We start from the raw sequence: 4,944 nt of genomic DNA, 5'->3' as shown, positions 1-4,944 counted from the left end.
GTAGATCATTAATCAGGAAAATGGGTTTATGCATGCCTCTTTGTACTAAAAACAGGACTAGCAATGTATGTTCAGCAGATGCAGTATGTGATGTGACACTGCAACAACAGGATTTTTTTTCCCTGCTTTGCTATAAAACAGTATAAAGATACTGTATTAGAGAAAATGAGGGAACTTTTCCATCTAGGAGACTATTTCTTGATTGTTGGGAAGCAATAGTCATCTTTCTGTCCTGTCTCTGGCAAGTCGCTTGTGATATCCTTTTTTTTGGTGGGGGGGAATGTGCAAGCGGTTTATTAAATTACTGTTCAACTCTTACATGGTGGTAGCTTTGAACAAATGCTTTTACACTAGCATTCTCTGAGATTGAGAGCGCAATTTATCCTGTTGATAAACTGCCTATTTAAATAAAGCCTTCAGCAGTGTAATCTGGTAATTCTAATTAAGTCACTTACATAAGGAATTGGCCCAGGGTTTCATCAGATGGTTGCTGGTGAGCTGAAATGCATTCTTCCCCTCCAGCTGTATTAAACTAGCCTTTTGATCCTTTCCTTTTTTTTAGCCTTTAAGCCAGAGTGGCTATCACTTTGCAAGAGTTAATTGAGAAAGGGAAGTTGGGAGACAAGAGGACCCTTCGAGGTTTAGCTTTAGTCTTAATTATTACAGTTCTAATTACCTAATTAGAAGACTTCCAGATTTTATATGTTGCTAAAAATGATTCTGTACAGGTTTTGTTAGAAAGAGGAAATATACCACCGATAGGCTAGCTTCAGTGAAGTTCTTTATTGGTAAATGATTACCAATAACTTATCTTGAAAGCAGTATATGTCTGGAATATCTTAATTCTACTCCAGCTCTTCGATAAGGAGGTTTCATTTACAAAGGGTGGACCCTGCGTCCTTCAGAGAGTGTAAGTTACATGTCTACCTCCCATTGCCTAATCATCCCAGTTATAGGCTTGTATAGGTGGTGAAATTTAAACTTAGAGAAATGTCTGGTCAGTGTGAAGGATTAATTTTTTTAAGCCCTTTCTCCCTTTTTGGATGCATCAGAAAAAAATCTGATAAATTCGCCAAGGCTCTAATGCCAGGCTGACTACAAACTGCTGTGATGTCCTTGTCTGGAAATATCTCTCAGCTGAAACTTGATGGAAACCTTAAACATTTTTCATGGAAATATAATCTGGAATTGTGAAGCCCTTGGGACTAAATCTCAAAATTCTCTTGTCATATAAAAGCACATCAGCTATTCCAGCAGGAGATACGAATTGCAGTGGTGGTACATATTTCTAAAGTCATACATTGTGCTCAGGTCAGCGTGGTGGATTCTCTGTACTGTTAACTAACCAGTTAGCGGGTGTACTCTTTCTGAAACTGTAAATGAGCACAGTGCTCCTATAAACGTTAGGGTTTATTCTACTTAGTTGATGCTGACTCTGGCGCTACTGAGAAGCACGGGGTTTATCTGTGGGAATTATTTTGGAGCCCTCAGATCATGAAGCCAATTGATTAAATGATGGCTGTCATGGTTGTAGTAAAAAAATTTTAAAAGAACTTCTGGCCTTTGAAAGTTCTGCCAAACACCAACTTGTCCTCCAAAAATCTCTTCATTCAGTCTCACAGCTGTAACCTGACTTTTTTATGTTGTTTGGCAATACTTACTAAGAATTATTCCTAAGCATATTGTTACTTTAGATGTCTTGTGTATGCTTTCGCCAGGAGACTCTCTATCCTGTGCCTGTTCTGTCAACAGCTGTAAAGAAATGCCCTTTCTGTGGATCACAAGCAGTGATTATTCTTACCTGCAAATAACTTCATGTAATATGGCATTCTCGGTTACTGGGGCTTTGGTCTAAGGTGGGTAACAGGCCAGCTGAAATCTTGGCTTATTTTGCAGTAGAATGTAAGCTCAGGGCTTGATTTAAGGTAGGCTTTTTCCAGAGTTAGATCAGGGTGTCAGGTCAGCAGGGGCTGGGGTCACTTTGCTCAGCCTGTGTTGACTGAGTGGTTTGGGTACTGAAAGAATTTGGTTTTGATGATCTTTGCATATGACTACACCTTATTTGTGGGAGTATCCCAGATTCATTGGGATAGTTTGAGTGCTTATATACACCAAAGGGTGGTTTTGGGTGGATTAATTCCAAACACAGACTTTAGCATCCAGCTTCTTCCAAGCAGGCTCTGTCAAGGTGGTAGTCTTTGACTTTGGCTGGGAAGGGTGCTTTCTCCCTGACCAGTACAACTGAGCTGTACTTTGCTGCTGCAGTTCCATACCAGTTTGTCAGCACACTGACATATTTGCTAAAAGCACCTGTAAGATGGTCATGAAGGCTTGAGTCCTCCCTACACAGCAGCAAAGCTAGAACTGGTAGCAGGAAGAGCTCTTCCTGCTAGTATTGTATGAACTAGTTGAAGTTATAGCTGTTGTGGTTAGAGCTCTGTGGTTTTGTGATCCTCTCCTGCAGTTTGCAGTCTTGCAATGAAACGCTGATTTGAGTCACTTTTTTGTGGTGTCAGATTGATCAACTTTCTTGAACACCCATTAAAAACTAACTGGTTATTATTATATTGTTATGTATTATTGTCATAAACTAACTTAATTACATCATGTGATTTTTAAATGAAAAGTCTGTGCTAACTATAAGATGCTTGGAGATGGGTTTGAAGATTTGTAAAACTCTTGATGCTGATCTAGCATGCAAACTGGGAAATCATAGCTTAGCCTCATCATTGCTGCTTCATTAGAAATTCTTAGTTGGTGCTTGCCAGCCAGAGTGTTCTTCAGAGCTTTAAAGTTTGTCTTTTCTTGAAAGTGCGTGTGTGCGTCTAAAAAGAGAAGAAACCCAAGCTCCCACCAGAATGGGTCTGATGGGCCTGTTGCAGTGCTTTACAAAATGGAAGAAAACTGAGGAAACATGCATTTGGTGCCGGTGTTGTATAATAGCATGCTACTACCAATTCACAGTAGCAGGCTAACAGTGTAGTTACTCAGTGCCTCCTGCTTTGCTTACTGGCTTTGTGAAGCTTTTCTTTGCCCATTTCTATTTTTCCTGCTTACCTGATAGATACTGTATGGGTCTGTCACCTTAACACTTGAGCTGACCTTTAGTATTTCATGTTGATTTACATAGTGCCTCTGCTCAGTGGAACTGTCCCTATCACAGGATGATATCCATAAAAATGACACTTCCTAGTCTTGAAAAAAATCCCCAGGCCCATTGGAGACATGTGAAAAGGACACCCAGCAGGAAGAGAGGCCCATGTCTTGAAATATTCATCAATCATTTTCCTGGCACCAGGAAACCAATCAACTCTTCTAAGGGGTAGAGCGTAATCAATCACACAATGTGGGAAATGGGGATCGCTGGCCCTACCAAAAATGTTCCTTCATGTTGACAGAGTAAAAGTGTTGTGTTTGTGCTTATTCACAAGTAGTAACTTACACCCTCAGTATAAAGGACTCCGTCTTTTGTAAAAGACAATTGGTGAAGAAAAGGGTTTAATGTTGTATAGGCAACCTAAGCTTGAACTAAAGATTTTGTTTCCAGTGATGAAGTTGAGCTATGTTTTGCTTTGAGATTTTTTTTCTTTACCTTTCTGTAGCTGATGGGTGAAGGTTTCATCTTCTGTTCCCAAACCTTTGTGTTCCATATGCGGCAAGTACAGCAGTGTGATATTTCTCTCTAGAGGATCAGAATTTTAAAATTTTGCACTTTCTTCATGAAACAACTTAAGTTTGAAATAGCTTGTATTGCAAACTGATACTGGGGAAGAAATGCACCTCTGGATGCTTGTCCTCTTTTTCTATATTTAACTTACGTTAAAAAAAATATAGATATCTAGGTTGCTCAATAAGTAAACAGTTGTCAACATCTGTGGGATATTTTATTGTAGTAAGTGGATAGGGGTTATTTGAATTCTTATTTTCTAGTAAGACGCTATAAATTGGAACAAGAGTTGTTTATAACTTTGTTCTTTCCATGGAAACCTGCAATAGCTGTTACATAAGAAATGCCATAACACTTATGGTAAAATAATTGGCAAGTAGATTGCTAGAATTCCTTCACCAGGAAAACATTTCTTGCATGCCTCATAGGAAATAAGAGGCATTGAGCTAATGGCCCTAATGAGCTCTGGCGTAGTGTTGCTCTGATGCCTGATCTAAGCGTGGCTCAGGTAGCCGTGGGTAATTGCAGAGGCAGTGCTAACCCTGGGTCGGCTGCTGGCTCACGGAGGTGTTTCTGGGCGCTGGTTCTGGTGCTGCTCTCTGCTTTAATGCGTGTGTCGTCGGAGGGTTTGACACAGACTTGGCTGCATGGTTCGAGTGCTGTGTCTGTTTTCCTTTTCTATTTCAACAGCTACAGAAACCTGAAACAAAAGTTGTAACTTTAAAAGGTCTAGCACTTTACTCCTCTACACACACACACTCAGGAAAGTGCCAGTTTTTCCCTGGTGGTGGGAGGCCAAAAGCCTCCGTGGCAAGAGCCTTTTGTGTGCCCCCTCCATTGCAGGGCTTTGCCTCCGGCTGGGAGAGCCAGGCTGGCGGCTGCTGCTCCTCGGAGCATGGCCGGAGGGTAGGCAGGGGGGGCAGAGGCTTCTTGGGGTCCCCAGTGCTTGGGGATGGCAGAGCCGGAGCCCCGGCCTGGCTTTAACCACAGGCAGCCTACCTCAGCAGGCGCTGCCCGTGGGGCTGGGGGGAACGGCCAGCCTCCTCTGTGCTGTCTTCATGGAAAAGATGAGTCAAGACTTTAGCGACTTGTGTCAAACATTAAGTGCATTTTCCTGGCATATAGCTGTCTTCTGCAAAACACCTTAGGAATAACAGTTACTGTTCCAGTGCATCCTGAATCTGCCGAGAAGGAGCATTTCTAACCCTTAAAACTTGAGAAATGCTGCATCAGAAGTACTCCTGACTTCTTTTTAAGTTTGTCAAATCCTGATGTTT

This window comes from Aptenodytes patagonicus, chromosome 18, assembly GCF_965638725.1.
Source record: "Aptenodytes patagonicus chromosome 18, bAptPat1.pri.cur, whole genome shotgun sequence".
Taxonomy (NCBI): domain Eukaryota; kingdom Metazoa; phylum Chordata; class Aves; order Sphenisciformes; family Spheniscidae; genus Aptenodytes; species Aptenodytes patagonicus.
Note: the sequence above shows the minus strand (reverse complement) of the source record.